The sequence below is a fragment of the Acinonyx jubatus genome, chromosome B2 (genome assembly GCF_027475565.1).
Source record: "Acinonyx jubatus isolate Ajub_Pintada_27869175 chromosome B2, VMU_Ajub_asm_v1.0, whole genome shotgun sequence".
NCBI classification, from domain to species: domain Eukaryota; kingdom Metazoa; phylum Chordata; class Mammalia; order Carnivora; family Felidae; genus Acinonyx; species Acinonyx jubatus.
The window spans coordinates 4,282,620-4,305,122 of record NC_069385.1 but is presented as its reverse complement, the minus strand read 5'-3'; positions in this window follow the sequence as shown (position 1 = coordinate 4,305,122).

Here is a 22,503-nt window from a genome sequence, read left to right as displayed (position 1 = left end):
TTTTAACAGCTTACACTGAACACGGTATATTTTTTTCTCTATTTCGGCTGAATAACGTAAGTAATTGGCAAAGCTTGTACAGTCATTCGTTGGAAATGCCGTCTGACTTCATGTATTATTTAAATATATTTCATCAATTCTGAAACCAAAAATGTATATTAAAATTTCTTCCAATATCTTTGTTTTTCACGGTTCTTATTAAGCTTACGATTCCATGATTCTGGCTCTGTAACCAGCACTATCTTAAAGTTGCCCTGGCACTTTTTCTTGAAAAACTGCAGTTACGTTTCTCAGTGCAATTACCTGTCCAATCTCACGTAATTACTGCTGCAAGTGCCCCATGTTTCATGGTCTTACCATCCTGGGAAGTTATGTCTTGTTGACTTCTGAAAAGCTCTTCTGTTGCACATTCGTTCAGTTTCTTCCTGCTTCCCAACAAGAAAAACAGAAGATTTTTTTTTCATGCGTGCTTTGGAAAGTCCGAAGATTCTAAAGGATTCCCCATAGCACAGGGCTGCTGAGGGGTATCGCTCATTGTTCTGAATTTTTCACAGATCTATTTTAACCTCAATTTCAAGACGCCACAGTTTCCAGAAGGCCTGGAGGAAAGGCTATGGCAATCACGCGGCCCTGGGGCACACCGGCTGGAGAAAAAGCTCTACTGGTGACGTCACGTGGAGCAGGTCATTTCTCAACAGAGAGCGGCGGTCCCTGATGACAGAAGAGAGGAGGGGGGGGAGTTCATGGGCATCCCCACCGAGAGAACAGGACACTCCACAGAATTTCACCCCCTTGAAGAAACACTGCAGAACAATGTTATCGCCCAGGAAAGGACCCAAAAGCAACGTGAAGACATGGCCTTAGAACAGAGTCACCCCTCCATCATGTGACAGTTACAGGCTGCTGACTGGGTCGAGAGAGCCGACTAGGGGTGTTGAGTCTTCTACGCCCCAAAGATTGGGGCCAAGGAGGGGAAACCTCCTCTGAATCCTCAGGAAGCAACTGACATTCTCTCAGCTCTACGCTGTAGTTACAGAGAGGGTGGGAGAGGCTGGAAAACCTTCCTTCCAAGCTTGCGAGAAACCAGCAAACGAGCAGCTCAACCATCCAGGGCAAGCTGAGTAATCAAATAGCCAGAGAGAGGGAGACCTTGCAGAAAAGAGGGATATTGTCCTGCCAGGGGACACAGATGAGCCCCGCCAAGTTGTGTGTGTGTAACAGACAGAACTTTAAGGTTTGAAATGTAACACACAAATGTCTACTTATCTTTTGGGGGCCTGAAAAAGAGAGCTTGAGGTCTTCTATAAAGTGCAATAGATGCACGGAAGAAAAACATTGAGATTGTGTTTTGCAAAAGAAAGTTCAAGACATTTCAAACCCATAGTGCAAAAATGTAAAAAAAAAGGGGGGGATATCTTGAAGGAAACATTCGAAAATTGGAGGGTAGGTTAAGATAAAAAAAATATTGGGGCGCCTGAGTGGCTCAGTCGGTTAAGCATCTGACTTTGGCTCAGGTTACGATCTCATAGTTTGTGAGTTTAAGCCCCACGTCAGGCTCTGGGCTGACAGCCTGGAGCCTGGAACCTGCTTTGGATTCTGTGTCCTCCCTCTGTCTGCCCCTCTGCCGCTTGCACACTGTCTCTCTCATTGTCTCAAAAATAAATAAACATTAAAAATTTTTTAAAAAGATAAAAAAATATTCATAACAGAAGCTTCAGAAGGAGAATATACACAGATTGGAACTTATCCTCAATAATCATCATCTGATTCTTCTACTAATTCAGTGTTGATAAGAAGGAAAACTGTTACACGAAGAACGAGCTGAAGCCTGTAAGTTAGAATGGCTCACCACTTCCAGAGACGATTGATAAAAAGAGTTACGAATCAAATCGAGGCACGGGTGGAGGACATAGGGAAAATCTTAAAAGGTTTTTAACTGAAAGTCCAGTACCCTACCAGCTAAAAAAAAAATCAACGCGGAACACAAAGAGGAAAATAAAAGAGACAGTTGCAAAAAATGATCACGTTTACGATTGTGGGGCTAAAAAGAAAAATAAAAACCTAACTAAGGGGTATGCAAAAATTCCAAGTATATTACTCACTGAAAACTATGTGAGAAAAGACTCTATCAGAAAAAATAAAATAAAATAAAACTGAAGCAATGAGGCAGAAGAGACAACCAGGTGGGAACACAGCAGAGGAAACACTAAGAGGAAAGGCAGTAGGATGTACAGGTATTTGTATCCACCGGTGAGGTTTAAATGAAAACAGTGCGTTATGCAATTGTTGGACGGGCCCTTACGGGAATGTCAATTAAGCTAAAGTGGTTCTTCATCTACTTTATTCTGAATTCTATTCAGATCTACGTCACTCTAAATTATTTTTCTTTAATTCTCCAGTAAGTTACAAAAAAAGATGAACTAACATTGCCAGCGATGTTCGTTAATGTCTCCAAATTTGTGTGTGGATTTACCTACTTCTCCCTTAAATCTTGTGAGTTTTAGCTACAGCAGTTTCAGACATATGCATGTAACAGTGACAGCTTCTTGGTGTATTGGCCTATTGAACATTACGAGCCTTTATAGCCTCTCCTTCTTTCGGCCATTTTCTGTTTTCAGGGCATGTGATTTTTAACATATTTTCAACCTACTTATGTTTGTGTGTTTTAGGTGTTTCTTCTAGCCAGGCTAAAACTGATACTTTTCAGGGGCCCCTGGGTGTCTCGGTCAGTTGAGTGTCCGACTTCGGCTCAGGTCGTGATCTCACAGTCTTTGGGTTCGAGCCCCATGTCGGGCTCTGTGCTGACAGCTCAGAGCCTGGAGCTGCTTTGGGTTCAGTGATTCCCTCTCTCTGCCCCTCCCCCAGTCATGCCTCTGTCTCTCTGTGTCTCTCTCTTTCTCTCAAAAGTAAATAAACATTAAAAAATAAATAAATAAAATAAAATGGACGCTTTTCAAATCCAGTCTGATGATCTCTGTCTCGATTGGGTTCTTCAGTCTAGTTACATTTAACATCATTATTGCTATGGTTGGGAATAAGTCTGCCATTTTACTAAGTGTTTGTTAGTTTTCCATTTTGTTTAACTTCTGTTCTTCCTTTCTTCCATTTTTTTGTTAATTACATAATTTATGAATCCGCTTTATTACCACTATTGGCTTTTTTCCTGTATTTATTGGGATTACTTTTTAGTAGTTTCTTTAGAGATTACAATATGCATCTGTAATGTATAATAGTAGACTTAGAATTGTTTTTCAATTACTTCTGGCGCTATAGGAAACTTCTGATCAGTCTGTTTGTAACACTCCCATCCTTAGGGCTTATTGTCATATCCACCATCCTATAGACGTTATAAACTGAACCAAAAAATATGACCATTTTTGCTTTTAACAGTCCTATATATTTTAGTGAGGTAGACAAAACTCATATGGTCTCATTCACATAGGGTTTGATTTTTCTGACTAAAGAAGACTCACGAGACCCCAGATGGCAACTCAGGCGAATCATTTACTTCTGGAAAAGGATACAATGGAGCAACTACATTAAGGTGAGGGTATCTATAGGTTGCCTCTCTGCGTGGGTCCTGCAGAGCCAGCATCAGCCCTGGTGGTCTTTTCTCTTCAGGTTGTCTCAACTAAAAGTGCTTCCTTTTCAAATCCAGAATCACTAACAGGTGCATGGAACACCCCAAAGTAGATTCTCAATGGGGGCATCTTATACCTGGCTTATCCCGTGGTATATGACCAGCTTGCAATGTAACCACCGCCCTCGCTGAGCCCTCTGGGTTTCTTACCTGGACCCGCACAAATCATCGACTCTGTTGTGCAAACCACTCCAAACTCCCTTGGCCCCCTCATCACAAAGCGGCGTGTTGATTAATCAATACCTTTCATGCCTTCACTAGGGGTCAGTGCTATACAGGACCATAACCAATTTCAACAAAATAGCCCAGGCCAATTCCAGGGCTGCTGGGATTAACCTTCTAAGTGTGTGTACGAGAAAGCAGGCACGCGTGTGCGTGTGTGTGTGTGTGTGTGTGTGTGTGTATAGGTGTCTGTCCCAGTATGTGATAATCTTTCATGCTTACTCATATATTCACCATTCATGCAACTCTTCCTTCCTTCCTTAGATTGGATTTGTCATTTAGAGTCATTTCCCTTGGCCTAAAAAGGACCTTTTTTTTTTCTTTCTTTTTGCATTTCTTAAAATGGAAGTCTGCCGGTGACAAGTAGTTTCAATTTTTGTTCCTCTGGTACCAAAAATACATTTCCCCTTCATTTTTTCAGGATAAGTTAGTTGCAGGTAGAATTCTTAGTTAAGAGTTTGACTAGGGGTGCCTGGGTGGCTGAGTCGGTTAAGCATCCAGCTTCGGCTCAGGTCATGATCTCACCGTTGGTGGGTTCAAGCCCCGCATCGGGCTCTGTGCTGACAGCTCAGAGCCTGGAGCCTGCTTCAGATTCTGTGTCTCCTTCTCTCTCTCTGCCCCTCCCCACTCATGCTCTGTTTCTCTCTGTCTCAAAAATAAATAAACACTAAAAAAAATTGTTTTAAAAAGAGTTTGCCTCATGTGGAATCTGAACAACAAATGAGTAAACAAACAAGCAAAAAGCAGAATCAGACTTACATATACAAAGAACAAAAACAAGCCGATTTGTCGGAGGGGGGGATGGGCAAAATAGGGGAAGGGGAGTGGAAGGCACAGGCTTCCAGTTATGGAGGGAATAAGTCATGGGGCAAAGGCACAGCATAGGGTGTATGGTCACTGGTGTTGTAATGGAGTCACGTAGTGACAAATGGCAGGTAGACTTGAGGTGAACACATCGTGACATGATGCAGTACAATCACTATGCTATACCCCTGAACTAATGTAACGTTGCGTGTCAACTATACTCAAAAAATTTTTAAAGAATTCTGTTCTTGCTTTTTTCCCCGTAGCATAAAGACATGGTGCCCAATATTTTCCGGCTTTTATTTTTATCTAATAGGAACTCAGGGTGGATTCTGGTTTTTCTCCTCTTTATGAAATGTTTTTCTCTTATCATATCTTCTCCCATATTTAACTTTCGACGGCTCAGTTACAATGTTCCCAGGTGATTTTCTTTTTTTTTTTTTTAATCTCTCCTCGGAGTTTGTTGAGCTTCATGGATCTGTATAACTTTTCCACCAAATGTAGAATATTTTACCTCATTGTTTCCTCAAATATTTTCTCTGCTCCCTTCTCTCCCTCTTCTCTTTCTGAAACTCCGATTACATTCATACCGACACATTAACGCATTACCACAGGGCTCTGAGACTCTGTTCATCTCTTATTGGCTTTTCCTTTGTTTTTTATATTGGCTGATGTCCGTCTGTCTATCTTCAATTTCACTGAGTGTTTCTTCTGTCATCTCCGCTCTGCTGTTGTGTCCATCTAGTGAATTTTTTATTTGAATTATCATACCGCATGGAATTTTATTGCTTCTATTTTCTAATTCTCCATTGAAGTTCTCTATCCCTTCACTGAGACCTTTTTCTTTCTTTGAATGCAAACCTCACATGTGCATCTTGCAACCCAATGTGTATAACATGGTTGATCTGCAACACCTGTAGCCGTCACTTTAATTTATTTTTTTTAATTTTTTTATTTATTATTTTTTAATTTATTTTTGACAGAGAGAGACAGAGCATGACTGGGGGAGGGGCAGAGAGAGGGAGACACAGAATCTGAAGCAGACTCCAGGCTCTGAGCTGTCAGCACAGAGCCCGATGCGGGGCTCTGACTCATGGACCGCAAGATCATGTCCTTAGCCAAAGTCAGATGCTCAACCAACTGAGCCACCCAGGCTCCCCACCATCACTTTAATTTAATGTGGCCCCAATTTAAAACATTTATAGGCACGAGGGAGGGACAAATTCACATGTTTTTCCAATGATAGAGCCTTCCTCCTATGCTTTAAGTAATCCCCACAAATAACTATTCAAGGAAAATTAGCACCTAACCTTCAAAAATACTTAACCCCACAAGGAATCAAGATATCATAACCAAGAATCAGTAAGAAAAAACACTCTGAGAAAATAGACCTAAAACTGTTTACATATACAACAACTATCTTACTCTGGTTAAAGAAATACAAACCAATTTGAAAAAAAAAATGGTAAAAATCTGGGAATTAATAAAAATGTCTCAGCTGACTTGCAAAAGAATTAAATAGAACAACTCCCCGTGAAAAATGCTGAAAGCGAAATTAAAACTCAACAAAATATGCTTTAAAAATAGACATGGCAGCAGAAGAAATTACTCAGTAGGATAATAGATCAAAATAAATTATAACACAGCATAGAGGAAAAAGAGGCAGAGATCTAAAATAACAAATAGCACACATGGAAGATTATATGCAAACATACACCATCATCTATTTGAATTTCTAGATGGAGAGCAAGGAGAAAATGAGTCGGGTTCAACAAAGGACATGAAGACCAAGGATTTGTTTGAACTGATGAAAGACATCAATCCATAGTCTCACAGAAACTAACAAAGTCAGTCTGGTATTTGCCCTTAAGAATAAACACTGTGGTTGTCATAGCTAGTCTACTTCTTCTTTTCCTTCCTCATAATTTCTGAAGAAATATGGCCACGTGACTTGCTTCGATCGATGAACTATATTTAGCACAATGTTTGGTGTGACCTTTCCAGGCAGAAACACAGCGAATGCTTTGGTCTTATCTCCATTCTCTTTGCTGGAAGACTGTGGAAGGGTGTGTGTGACTAGAGACCTACTCCACCATGGGTCTCAGAAAAGCTGCCTGGAACATGCAGAATGAACAAAAAATAGGCATTTGTTGGTTTAAAACATTGACATTTGGGGGATGTTTGAAACTCAGCATAAGCTAACTGATCACTACTGAAACATGAAATTAGAAAAATAAATCACTGGAACAGAAGTGGATATCGGAATATAGAAATAGGTGTTAGCATAATCTAATAAAAAATCAATGGCTTATTTAATGACTGGTGTTGCCACCGTCGACCCTCTATCAAGAAGACAAAAATAAGGGCATCCACACTCACTCAAATCTTAGACCTCATATCAAAATAAATTTTAGATGGTTGAATGTTTAAAAAAATGAGAAGAGTTAATGTCAACAGAAAACCTAATAGAAAACCTACACATGGGAGTCCAAGAAATTCTCTTTTTATTTTTTTTAATGTTTATTTATTTTTGAGACAGAGAGAGACAGAGCATGAGCGGGGGAGGGTCAGAGAGAGAGGGAGACACAGAGTCTGAAGCAGGCTCCAGGCTCTGAGCTGTCAGCCCAGAGCCCGACGCAGGGCTCGAACTCACGGACCGTGAGATCATGACCTGAGCCAAAGTCGGATGCTTAACCGACTGAGCCACCCAGGCGCCCCAAGAAATTCTCTTTTTAATCAAGGCTGGACACCTGTGTGTTTCTTAAAGAAAAGCTGGCACACTGAACTACAGACAAAGTTAAATCTTTGTAGAGCAAAAGTTAGCATAAAAAATGCCAATAGACAACCACGTCAGGTGGAAAACTTTTGTTATGCAGATGTCAGTGTGTTACTATTATGATATAAAGTGACATACTAAAAATTTGCAAGAAGAGACCAAATAATGCAAAGGAAATTAAATGCAATAATTAACAGAAGTACAAATGTAAAAGCCATGAGACACAGGAAAAGACACAATTTGGCGGTAGACGAATGTAAATAAAAGTAACAAGGATATATCGTTTCCCATTAAACTGAAAACACATAAGATACAAAGCCTATTTCCAGTAGGTATGTGTGGTAAAGAATACTTTCAAACATTTTTGACAAACATGGAAAGTGATACTACCCTTTTTTTTAAGGAAAATAATTTGGTAACATCGTTACTGAAATTATATAGAAGAACATATACACACCCTTCTAGCAAAAAAGTTTATTTGAACGTAGCTGACACATGATATTACATTAGCTGCGGGCATACAGCAGAGCGGTTCAATGAGTCTACACATTGTGTTGTGCTCACCACAAGTGTAGTACCGTCTGTCACCATGTAACACTATTCAAATACCGTTCACATACCTTTTGACAAACAACCCTCACTCTTCAATATAGTGCACAGAAACCAAGTACTAGAACATGCAGAGGTTCCTTCCAGCTTTATTTGAGGTGGGAAAAGGATAAACAAAGAAACATAACCATACACATACACACACACACACACACACACACACACACGTCTGTATGCGTACTATGCATCACATCTCTTATGTGCATGTGCATCCAGAGGCAGAGAGGGAGGGAGAGACAATAAGTGAGAGAGATACATTCAGATGCAATCATGTGGTAAGAAGAATTTCCATAAAAAGGAATGAATCACAGTGCAAAGCATGTACTGTAACTTAGCCTATCTTTATAAAACAACAACGCAACACACAAAGTCTCGTGAGTACCTCTGACATCTTGTTTTAATCAAAGCCTGGGACAGGACCCGGGTGAACTTACTTTCTGTAGGAGGTGGCATCTAAGGACGCATGTGGAAACAAAGGATGATAAAGGCCAATAGGACTGTCGTATTAAGACCTGGCACCTGCCCATTTCCGGTGGGAGCCCTGGGGAACCATACAGGAGGTCTCCAGGACTGTCAGTCTGAAGAATGGAGAAGCAAAGAGGGTGTGGAGAAGCAAAGAATGGAGAAGCAAAGAGGTGAAGAATGGAGAAGCAAAGACAGCATCTCCTGTCTCCTGGTGGAGACACCTCCTTGCCCTGCATTTCCACACCGGCTTGCTTGTCCTTAGAATAGCACGTGATCGGGGGGGTTAGGAAGAGGGAAAGGAGGACAGTATGCTCAGGCTGATAATGTGCATCACCATGTGCTGGTAAAGAGGAAGATGGCAGACCTCTGTGTAATGAAACAAAAAAGACTAAGAAGAAATGCAGACTTCGCTAAGAAAGGGATGCGCCTACACGCACATAACCACATTTATGGATTGCTGTAAGATTATTTATGGAGCTGAGTATAAACGTGTATAGTGAACGCATGATATCCTAATAAATATTTTCTGAGTTGGATGAAAAGGAACAGAAATACAACTTATCTCATCATGGTTTAGGTCACTCGACACCAGAAAATCTGAGTTGATTTACGGTAATTAACAAATACATGAAATTATCATAGTGAATTATAAAACATTAGAAAGGTAAAAGCAAGGAATAGGAGAGAACGATTTAAAGTATTTCTGCTGCTCAGATTAACTTTTTCAAAAATGCTTATTTACTTAAGAGAGCAAGAGAGAGAGTGGACGCTCTCCTGAGAGTGAGCAGAGGAGGGAGCCGAGAGAGAGAGGGAGAGAGAATCCCAAGCAGGCTCTGTGCTGTCAGGGCAGAGCCTGACATGAGGCTCAATCTCCCAAACCGTGAGATCACGACCTGAGCTGAAGTCAAGAATCAGACACTTAACCTACTGAGCCACCTAGACATCCCTGCTCAGATTAACTTTTACGTTTAAAAAATACTTCTCTTGAAAAGAAAGCAATAGGGCTGTCTGGGTGTATATGCTGTCACCTAATTTAATTGATTCTATTTCATAGCCTGCTTTATTTTTATCAAAGTGTTTACTATCTGGAATTAGCTTGAACTCACTAGAAGGTAAAGTCTGTGAGAGGAGGGGTTTACCCACCTTGTTCCCTGCTGTATCATCAGTACCTAGAAAAGCCCCTCACATGGTGCACGTGCTGAGCAAATACAAAGTGTGAAAGAAGGAGCTAATTTTTCATTTAATTTGCTACACGTGGTTTAGTAGATAAAGGGCACACCATTAAAAGGAAGTATAAAGACAATCAACTACCGATCTAGTGTTTCGTGTTTGAATTTGTTTTCAAAGTTTTCACCGTTAGAAACAATTCTGCGCATTCTTGTGGCTAATCTCAGCGCACAACCTTGATTATCTCTTTGATTTAGGTTTCTAGACGTGACTGATGGGTCAAAGGGCAGCGATATTTTAAGCATTTTCGTACACTTTGCCAAATGAAGATACGTAACATTTTTTTTCTCCTTTTATCAGCTTTGCATGAGAACCTCTTGAGCCTTTGCTAACACCAAGCACTGCCATTTACCATTGCCAACTTGAAAGATAAAAAATGGCTTCCTGTTTTGTTTATATTTGCATTTCTTAGATAATTAACAAATTTGGATTTCGTCATAATAATTTATGTATTACTTCTTCATATCTCTCGCCCGTTTTAATGGAGACTCTGTCTTTTTCTTCCTGATTTCTGGGGGTTTTAAAATAATAAAAAGCATTAATCACTTGCCTGTCATGCTATAAATATTCTTCCCAGTTTGTTATTTGCCTTTTTCTCACACTGATAATTTTCTAATGATATTCCAACTAGGTTTTTCAATTTCTAGCATCTCAGTCAGAAGCTCGTGCCAAGAAATCGCAAATAATTTTTTTTAAAGTCTTCCTCTTATTACCTAATTTGTTGGTGTGTTTCTTGTGCATTCTTTTGAATACACTTCCTTTTAAAAATGCGCTTAATATCTGTGCTTCTACAAAGCATTTGAAAAAAAAAACACCCATAATACATCATTGTGAACACAGCACAGAGATGTTGAATGATAATATAGTTAGGTAGCAATGCAGTTCAAATCATACATGGACAGTGTTCCTCTATAGAACATTCCAGCTCAAGAGCAGTTATCTGGTAGCCTACCACGAGGACTTTATCCCTGGCCATGGCCCTTTCTTCCAACTGTTAATTAAAGTGTTAATGCCAAATAATCTGCATTTAAAATTCATAAGTGAAACCAAGTAAACTCTGACAGCCAGATTTCAAAAAGATTTTCGTAGACCGTGTGACAAAATGATAATATGACACCTCTCTGATTCCGCTCCCGTGAAACCACATATGCTCCTTTCTCTACAACCGCCTCAGCAAGAAGCATATCCTGCAAAACATATCGAAAAGAATATCAAGGAAAACAATGGAGAGGTTGCTATGTGCCCACTGGTGTCTGACTCCTAGCTGAAAAGTTTAAAGGGAGAAAGTTCTGGAATGCCCGTGTGCTCCAAAGATGGAACGCTGTGAGCACAGCGAGCATCCTCGTGTGTGGAGAAGCAGCAAATGTGTTAGTGTTTCCTGTTTACAGACACGGCTGAGAGAAAGAACTGCCCTTGGATTAACCTTACATCTGGCCCAGGCGAAATGTTCAGATTGGAAATATGATCATAGCTGATGGTTGGACCACAAAAGGCTGAGGGAGACAGCCAGAGACACAGGTCGGCTGGGGTGCAGGAGCGTCCTGGCCATGGGAGGGTCCGCGACAAACTCACGCGTGTGTCGAAAGAATTTGAGCGGTTGATCATGCATCACGTATAGACAGAGGCGGCTCTGAATAATAACCAAGTCCCGGCAGTTCTCAAGACAGCACCAATAGAAGTAAACTATTTCCTACCTGCTTACCACTTTAATCCAAGCTCCCATCCCTGAACTCAGAAGAATCAGAAAACAGTCTTAAATAAGGTGGGAAAGCCAGCCACATCCACCCTTCTTTCATACCCGGACCCCTGCCTGCAAGCAAGCTCAAAGCAATAGATTTAATTTCCAATTAACTTGGAATTTTTTTTTCCTTTTCTTACTATACTTATGGATGTTTTAACTGTGGAAAAATATAGAGCCGAGAGCACTGTGGAAAGATGAAAATGATCAAAAATTTTCTATCACAAGAAAAACGAGCTGAAATATGACTGCACTTGGCCTAGATTTCATTCGTGTGTATGAGAAAACCTGTCCCGCAGAGTGGATTTGGATGTTCAGTAGGGACAAAACAAAAAACAAAAAAACAAAAAAACACAATTGTTTTCTGATCCACTGGAGACCCTGTTTTCTTTAATATAATGGATAGAATTGTAACAATGGTGTTGAATCAAAAGACAGTGTTCCAGAAGGAAATTTTTTAAAGCTGGCCTAAGGTTAGATACTTCATTAAGTGAAAATGCCAGGAACTTGATTGAAGTTCATGGCTGTGTTCATGTAGGGATAACTGTTGAACTGTGTAATTCTGATTTGTGCACCTTTCTGTTTATCTAGTATAATTTAATAAAAACATTATAAGCCCTGGTCTGATGAGGTACATTTGAAATGACTTTAGATCTTTTCTGACCACAAGAGTATGTGCCCAGTGGAAGCTGTCAGGTCAAGTCTCCATGTAAACAAGGTGGCACTGGGGCAGGGGGACAGTGAAGAAGCCTGCTGTCATATGCTCGTTATATTCCTAATGTCTGGAAATCTCTGCCAGTCACAGGGCAGATCCTACGTTGAAAAGAAGTTTCTATTTCAAAAAGAGTTTTAAGAAAAAAGGTTATAAAGTCTCTCACCGAGAACCTCATAGGCATCTTTTACCAAATCCTACCTGCTCCGTCAGCATTAAAAGACTTGGAGAACCTGCAGCAAAGTTAAGATAACTTCTCTCTCATCTGGGCTCCTTCTCTTGCTCTCTCTCCTTCCCTCTCTGGGCAAACCAGCCCTCATTAAGGGAAGCAGCTGTCCAGCCTGCTGGAGCGTGGTCGATGGCCAACAAACAATGCCCCAGGGATACAGAAGGAAAAAGCTAGAAGGGAGAGATGCCTGAGAGGAAATCAGCTGGAACCTGGCTCAGTCTATCTCTTATTCTGCTTATTTTGAGCTGCTGGCGACAGGCACCAGGGAGGTGATATGGATAAGCAAGGCAGGCAAAATATAAGATTAATCAGCAACTGTGTAAGAAGGGGGCGGGGGGCCTGGGTTGAGTTGGAGGGGACATTTTGGAACAAAGGGACCACTTCAAACCTGCTTCACCTGGATGTTGTCGTGAAGAAGTGAAGGTTTACCTCGCCATACATTGTGAATATGCAAAGAGGTCATAAGTCTGAGTATTTAAATTTCTTGATGTTTAAATATTGCCACCTAATTTAAAGGGCTTGTGTGGTACGGGGCGCCTGGGTGGCTCAGTCGGTTGAGCGTCCGACTTCGGCTCAGGTCATGATCCCTCAGGTTGTGGGTTCCAGCCCAGCGTCAGGCTCTGTGCTGACAGCTCAGAGCCTGGAGCCTGCTTTGGATCCTGTGTCTCCCTCTCTCTCTCTTCCCCTCCCCTGCTCACGTTCTGTTGCTCTCTCAAAAATAAACATTAAAAATTAAAAAAAAAAAAACAAATACAAATGTAAAGGGCTGTGTGGTCTAATGCATGTGGGTCATGCTAAACGTATCTGTAAGCCTAATTTGACCATAAGTTTGTGACCTCCAAATGCTAGGACTGTTTTCAGCGGATCTATGAAAGCCTGAATTCATCATATGAAAGGCATTTGTTGTATCAAAATATAATGTGTGAAAGCATACGATGTATGGATAGTGTAGATTCCATAGCTAATGTGCTATTCAATGGTGAAAGGATGAAAACTTTTCCTCTCAGATCAGGAACAAGGATGTGCCCACCCTCACCACTTCTATTAACTATAATTCTAGAAGTTCTAGCCCAAGCAATTGAGGGGAGAGGGAGAAAAATAAAAGAAGACAAAAGAAATAAATAACAGGCATCCAAATCAGAAAGGAAGAAGTAAAATGCTGTTTGCAGGTGGCATGATGTCATGTAGTAAAAAGCCCAAAAGAGGCCACCAAAAAATTATTAAAACGGATGAAAAAATTTATTAAAGTAACATACGAAAATCAGTTGCCTCTCCATACACTAACAGAAAACTATCCAAAAAGCGAAATTTAGAAAACATGAATAATAGCATCAAAAAGAAATACTTAGCAATAAATTTAACCACAGGGATCAAAGATCTGCGTGCTGAAAACTGTAACATTGATGAAAGAAATTGAAGAAGACATGAACAAATGGAAAGATATTCCACAATTGTGGATTGGAAGAATCAGTATCGTTAATATGTTCATCCTACCCGAAGTAATCTGCACATTCAACGCAATCCCTATCGAAATTCCCATTGGAACTTTTCCCAGAAACAGAAAAAAAAAAAATAATCCTAAAATTTGTATGGAACCACAAAAGACTGTGACTAGACAAAGCAATCTTGAGCAAGAAGAACAAAGTTAGAAGCATCAGGGTACTTGATTTTGAAATAGACCACAAAGGTGTTGTAAGTAAAACAGACATAGATCAGCGGGACAGAATAGAGAACTCAGAAATAAATCCACTCATTTATGGTTAGTTGACTTCAACACATTGGCCAACAGAATACGCTGAGGAAAGGACAGTGTTTTCAATAAATGCTGGTGGGAAAACTGGTTTTCCACATGCAGGTAAATGAAATTTGACCCTTATTCCATTCCATACACCGAAATCAACTCTAAAATAGAGTAGAGACTTATGTGTAAGATCTGAAACCATAAAACTATTAGAAAACATACAAAACAAAAACTCTTGGCCTTGTTTTGGGCAAGGATAGTTTTCAGGATGCCTCCAACAGCACAGACAAAACAAAACAAATAAGACAAATATAACTGTATCAAACCAAAAGCTCTGCACAGCAAAGGACACAGTCAACAGAGTGTAAGGACAACTTACTGAATGGCGAAGGTATTTGCAAACATAAAACTCAGGAACAAAAAAAAAAAAGAAAAAAAAAACCAATCTGATTAAAATATAGGCAATGGCCCTGAATAGACATTCCTCAAAAGAAGGTGTACAAGTGGCCAATAGATATATGAAAAGATACTCAATATCACTAATCATCAGGGAAATACAAATCAAAACCACCATGAGATATCACTTCACACCTATTAGAATAGCGATTATCACAAACGCAAACTATAACAAATGTCAGCCAGGATGTGGACAAAAGGGAATCCATGTACACTCTTGGTGGGAATGTAGTTGGAAAATGGTATGAAAGTTTTTCAAAAAATCAAAAAATAGAGCTCCATATGATGTAGCAACCCCACTTCTGTGTATCTATCCAAAAGAAATATAATTACTAACCTAAAGAGATATATGTGCTCCCATGTTCCTTGCGACATTATTTACAATCGCTGAGATTCCTTAGAAACAACCTAAGCGTCCACCAATGGACCAATGGAGATGTACAATGGAATATTACTCAGGAACGAGAAAAAAGGAAATCCTGCCATTTGCAACAACGTGGATGAACATGGAGAACATTTTGGTAAATGAAATAAAGCAAAGACAAACTACTATGTGATCTTACATGTGGAAAAAAAAAAGAAGTTGAACTGATAGAGACAGATTAGAACATCCATTACTAGGTCCGGAGAGGTGGGAGAAATGGGAAGAATTTGGTTAAAGTGTATAAAATTGTAGTTATGTAGTATGAATAAGTCTACAGATTGGATGCAAATATAGTGACTATACTCAATACTGTATTGGATATTGGAACTATTCTAAGAGAGCAGATTTCAGGTGCACTCATCTGAAAAATAATGCTAACTATGGGAAGAGATGATAGTTAATTACCTGGTCTATAGTCAACATTTCACTATGTATATATATATATATATATATATATATATATATATATATATATATCAAATCATCATGTTGTACCCTTAAATATATACAATTTTTACTAAAATATACAAAGAAAAAGTGATAGATTTTAATTTATAAACAAAATAATAGCTCTCAAATGAAATATAGTTGTTTTGAATATCCATCAACGTAACCTTAAAAACTTCCCAATATGTATAACTTTCTAATAAGATCAGCAGTGATATTAACAAACGTGATATTTTTAAATATCATACGATAAAATGAGTCAATATTTGAAAGATAACTCAGTAACCCAATAAAACAGTATTTTCTAAATGACCCAAAACATGCTTGGGATCCACTGAAAGTACAAGGTAGACCAATAAGATAGAATAAACCAAAGCTTACTGATATTGTTTGAGATTTCACATTGCAACTAAACTTTGAGATACTACTATTTGTTGAGTTTTGGTGTAATATCAAAAGAAGAATATCCACTGTGACCAAAAAGCTGCTAAAAAATACTGCTTTCTTTTCCATCTATATATTTCTATGAGACCAGATTTTTCCATATAAGCTCACACTACAATTTTACATATTGCAACAGATGGAATACAGAAGCAGATGAGAATCCATCTGTCTTCTATTATGCCAGATACTAATAGATAAAAGGGAAAACAATGTCACTCCTCTAAAGGTGGCTTTTTGGTTTTGAAAAATATAGTAATTTTCATAAAATATGGTGTTGATGCTAACCATGAGTTGATTGTTCCTATTTTTAAATAGTTGAGTGTTCTTATTTTTAAATTTAAATATCTTAATTTCTGTTCTCATTTCAAATACAGTAACTATTGACAAAATATAACCCATGTAAACAGAAGCTTTTTGGTGTTCTCAATAACTTTTAAGAGTGTAAAGCAATCCCGAGACTAAACTATTTGGAAAGGACATTACTCACGTCACACTTCTCAAGATAACGGAAAACTTATTAAGCTAGCCTGTCTTCCAGGACATTTCCTTGGCCACTTCTCCTCAAAGTCTTACAAATGGCCAAACTCTTCTGTGTTGGTCCAGACTCAGCTTGACTTTACATCTTCCCCTTGAGACTTAAATTGTTACAGATGTGTCTTCTCCCAAAAAGTAAAAAACAAAAACAAAAACAAAACCCATTTCTCTTCTCTGGTTCTCTATCACACTATTTATAAATTAGATGAGGGTCCTTGTCATAACTTGCTTTAGTCATTGCTTCCCTTGATTGTCTTCTCCAGAGGATGGCAAGAGGTCTGGGAAATACCACCTCATTTCCTTTGGGGACAAGAATTAAGTGTTCTCTGATCTATATCATATCCACATCATCAATGTCTCACTCAGTCCTTGCATATGACCTGTGCTTACAAATATTCCATGAAAGGATGACTCTGATTTTTGCGGAATTTTCAAATAATTTGAAAATGTTGATGGATATGTTATAAGCAAGGTTTTTGCTCTCATCAAGCATCTCATTCCCAGGGGATTTTGCGTGTATCATCATACGTTTCCAATATTATGTATGGCAGTAAAGTTGTGTCAGAGAGGTCCGATATTTGAAGCCTTGTGCCCACTGCAATGAGAACAATTTTCTGTAAAAACGTGTAATAAGTAAAACCTTATTTTGTCAGTATTTCCATGGTACTACCGGTCACCTTTATACGGTAAAAGCTCTGTTCTGATTGTGAAATAGTGCAGTGCATAGAACTTGGTCTTTTTTTCTTTGTTCATCCTCATCTGTGGTTTCCTTTCTTTATCTTAATTTTTTTTTTTACCTCCCCAGAGATCATCATCATCAGGCACTAAGAGGATCATTTAAATTCCTTAAAAACAAATTATTCTTATCGGGTCTGTGGCAGTGACATTGTTTCAGTGTCCACTGTATTGAAAACTACCCAGAAGCTGCCATCTCAAAGAATTCATCCTTCACTGAGCGCTTTCAAAAATGTCACTACTGACAGTGTGCCCAGCAGCAATTTTAACATAGCAGACACATATTCTTTGGAGCACAGGGGTACCCTCAGCTCTGAGACCTGTCATTTTCTAAGGTTCTGCCCCTTGAATGGCTGCTTTTCTTGCCCAGAATGAATCTTTCCATCTCATGTTGCGCCTGGCACACCAATGCACATCTGCTGCTCTAACTGCCTGAAGAAGTGATTCCGTATGTCCCTGCGCCAGCTTTCGACTCACGCGTCCAGGGGTGACCCTACTTCATCTGTGAAGCTCAGGACTTGCTCAGATGTCATGCTGTCAATCATCTTGTAGACATGCCTGGATCAGGACGCTTGGCTTCAATTCTTTGGGACCTCCTCATTATTGATCTTCCGTTGCCATTTGCTATTAAACTTCACGTTGTCAGTGACTCTGATAGAACTTCTTAAGAGACTGAAGGTCACATCCAAACAGATTCGAGTCTTGTAGTCAAAAAAGGTTAAAAAGACGACCTCTTTTTAGAGACTATGGCTTAATAGTCTAAGCCCAGTCTCTCAAGAACGTTGGATGTTGGGTTTTCCTCAACTTACGCTTACCATTTCTTCGATCGTTTGCTAATTGTGAAAGGAAAAACACAACGAGAGCATAATTTTGTAGTTCCTTTAAAACCACAGTATCAAGACTCCTGGCAGGAATATGCCATTGACTCCAATCCCCCACTTACACTATGAGAAAAGGTTATGTATGTATGTATGCAAGTATGTATGTATATATGTACATATGTATTTATGTATGTATGCATCTATTTATTGAGAGTAGCATGGAAAATACGAACATAATAGCTTCAAGACTCGCCATGAGATCTGATCTCTGATTTGTAATCTCAACTAAAAATTTGTAATTTTTACAGTGTTCTAAAATGTAACTAGTATATATTTCAAGATTTACATGGTAAATTTCTTGAATTTTATGGGGATCTTTACAGTGTTTCTTCCCATAATACTTGTATATTTCTTCCTGGTTATGTGGACATTACATTAAGACATTCTGGTTACTTTCCCTCGTTCAACTCAGTCTGTACTGAGTGTCTGACTGTGTGCCTATCTAATAAATCACATACAGTTAAGAATCTAAAGCTCGACCCCAGTCTGCTCTGTTTAGTAGGTGACCTCTTTGTTTGATAGTCTCAGTGTTTGCATATGTAAAGTGTTTTCATACAATCCCTCTCTCCTGAAACTTTGGCATTGTTTTTTAAAAATATTAATATTAGCTTCCAAAAATGTATATATTATTTATATATTTCTATAAAACCATTCATAATAATGGATGTAATAAATTTAAGAAATTTAATATAAGCTCCATATGTGTGTCACATTTACCACTTAGCTCAAAAGTCACCTGTATAATGTACTGGGTTATAATAGGTTTTAATGTTGTTTCCAGCAAATTCTATTGTGTTATCAATGGATAGGCTCCAATATAACCTCAAAATCCACTGAAGTGTTTATATGGAAATAACTAGCAGAGCATAAAATTGCATTTTTATAACTCTAGGAATGATGATTTTGCAAATCTGCAAACCGGTGACTAATACTATAAATAAGAAAGTCCAAGAGACAGTTGTTGTATGTTGTTTGGGTATATACAAATATAACAAGTATCAGGTTCCTAATAAAATTCACAAACTGCAGAAATCTTCTCTCTTCTCCAATAAAAGATATGCAATATCATATTTTAAGAATGACACATAAATGCTAGTTATTAATTAAATTTTCAAAAATTACCTTGTTAAACCATCTGAAACACCTCCTATAATTAGCTATCATCATAAAAGCTCGTTAGTGCCCACAGTATGTTCCTACCAAAAATGCAATTTCAGTAACTCTGCTACATGAATATTTAAACAAAAATTTCTTCAACCCACAGTTATCAGTGGGAGAAAACTGTTCACGGGTTTGGTCATAACTTTTTCCCAAGAACCAAATGGCTCCAAATCTTTCTTCTCTGACGGGCCCTGATACAGCACTGGGGAATCGGCATCTCATTCCCCTGCGCACTCTGGTCTTTGGTACTTTGGGCTTCCCTTCTCTAACTTTTCTGCAGGAAGAAAATGGATAGAACTGTACCTCCAAAAGATTAGGAAACAGGAAAGTGAACCCAAACAAACCTGCGATGCATTAGAGATACGAATTCTGGAAGTATAAGAAAGGCCTATGATCACTCTGGTTCTAATTGTGTTAGGGTCTCTTAGCCCCTTAGAAGCAAGCAAATATAGTAAAACCTTGAATTGCAAGTAACTTGTTCTGTGAGTGTTCCGCAAGGCAAGCAAACGTCTCTAATAAATTTTAACTTGATAAATGAGAGATGCCTTGCAACAGGCTTTGCATGTGATGCCGAATGTCACATGATCACAACTGAGCCAATGGACACTGATATATTTTTTTGTCACTTCAAAGCACCTGTGGACAGTTCTTTGCTTTTACATACAAGAGAAAGCTGAGGAATGCTTTGCTTCATTCTAGGTCATCATCAGATGGGTTCTTTGTTAAAGTTGCACAAAAAGAAACAGATTCCATTGAGCCAATAGATAGCAGTGATTCTGTTAGTAATAGTGAAAGTCATTCCTACACAATAATTCTCTCTCTTGTCTCCCTCACATCAGCCACAAAGGCTTTCAAAGGCACTTGCAGGTTAATTTGTTTATTTTTCTTTTTATTTTGTGTTTTCTTTATTATTTTGTATTATAGCACAGCACTGTAATCATTTTTATATGAATATTTTGGGGTTGTGGAACAATCATATGAGTTTCCATTATTCCTTATGGGGAAATTCACTCCGATATACAAGTGCTTTGGATTACAAGCATGTTTCTGGAATGAATTATGCTTGCAAACCAATGTTTTACAGCACTTACATTTAGCTATTTTATTCTGGATCTTAGAGTGATTTCGGTTTCAGCAAGAGCTACTGTGAAGAAAGGAAAGAACCAAGGAAAAGTAAAAATAGGGAGTGGACCAAGGGAGACATTGAGGTGACAAAGATAGCAGAAACCAAGGACAAAATGAGGAAGCCTTTTCCATATTCCGTTTCCCAGAGCCCTGCTATCAAGGAGTAAGTTTCTAAGTCACTAGAATGAGCTACTGTGACTGTGTATTGGGAGAAAGAGGACAGAATGCTTACACGTTCACCTCCTTGGACACTGGAGCTGGTCTAGTATTTGCACATCTGTTAGCACCTAGAGTTAGGTGACCTTTTATGCAAGAATAGTGCAGTGCTGGGACGTCTTTGGAATCTAGATCCAATCAATACAGTACTGTTTACTTTACCTGCAATATTTTTTGTCCTGGCCCAATCGATTACTTGTGCTTCAAGATCCATCAGGGCAAATGTCACCTGATTCCCTCATTCTTTTGCTTACTCAATAAAGGAATGACTTGATTGAGCATCATCAGAATGGCCCAAACCTGAGGTAGATACTAGGAATTCAGATAAGAAAAAGTATAACCCTCTTCCTTAAGGGCATAAAAACAACCAAGGAAGATAGATGGGTAAAGAATTAGAACAATATAATATGATGTTGGTTGCAAGAATGGATTGCTCCTGGATACAATGAGCGCACAGGCAAGATGGTCATATTGGGGGTTATTGCTGAATATCCTCTCCAGTCATACTTGAATGCCACCTTCCTGTTTCCACGCATCCAGCTCGGGCCTCCAGAGAAGCATTGGCCAGGCTGCATTGTACTCATCCATAGGATTATCTCCTTCACTGGGCAATTAATTTGTAGAGAGCAGAGACTAAGTGTGGTCAACGTTCCATCATCTCCACATTGAACACAGCTCCTAAAACACGTTTGGCAAATGAATGAATAAAGAAAAAATGACACTAGCTGGCCTGGCTGGCCCCAGCTAATCTCAAATGCCTCCTTGAAGCATTTATTCCTTGAATCTTCTCTTCTCACTATCACTACACCTGTGACAAATAGGAAGCTCGATGTGTGATAGCAAATACTTCATGCTATAGCCAAAATTAATTTGCATGGACACCATTTATGATTTCTTCTCACTAGGAGGCTGGAATTCTTCCCAAAGAGGAATTCATTTGATTATAGTTTCTGTTGCCTCTAAATTGGGAGAGCTCCAATTATGATAGGATTCAACATACGATGCAGACACATGCAGCCATGAGACATCTTTCTCTCTCACCACTAAGTCACAGCTGCTAAATTTATCAACCTGCCGCTCTGAGTCTGACATCATGCAATGGAAGTGAAAGGCACCAGCAGCCCTGTAACCCTGTATTCGTTTCCTATCGCTGTTATAAAAATTATGCCATACTTAGTGACTCGTAAGAACACGATGTTATTATCACATAGGCCCAGGGGTCGGAGGTCTGAAATGGGTCTCACTGGGCTACAATTATGATCTCTCAGCAGGGATGCTTGCCTTCCTGGGGGTTTCAGGAGTTAATCCAGTTGTTTTTTTTTTTGTTTGTTTTTGTTTTTGTTTTTGGGTTTGTTTTTTTTTTGCCTTTCTCAGCTCCTAGCAGCTGTCAGCATTCTGTGGCTGGGGTCCCTTTTCCGTCTTTAAAGGTGTCTTTGGCTGGTCGAGTCTCACCCTGCAGCACTCTGACATGCCCCTGCCTCCCAGTGTCACTTGTAAGGACCTACGTGATTACACTGGGTCTCTCCCAGTGTACCCTGGGATTATCCAGGTAATACAGTATAATCCATCTCCAAGTTACCTGATTAGCAAATTTAATTCCATCTGCGATCTTAACTCCGTTTTGCCAGAGAACATAACAAACTCACAGGTTCCAGGGATGCAGATGCAGATGTGGGCGTTTTGGGGTTCTATTGTTTTGCCTTTACGTGCCTGCTTTCGTATTAGCTAGCATGAAAGCCCACCAGGGTGTCCCTCATATGTACGTTCTCACCTGCTGCACCCTTATATTGTTACGAAGCAGAGAACAAGTTAGTTCTTATGCCTAAAAGAAGGCATGGGTGGGGTGGGGCGGGGTGTCTCTAATCATAGAATTTGATATCATCTTCTTACATCAGAATTGTTTATTCCAAAAGGGAG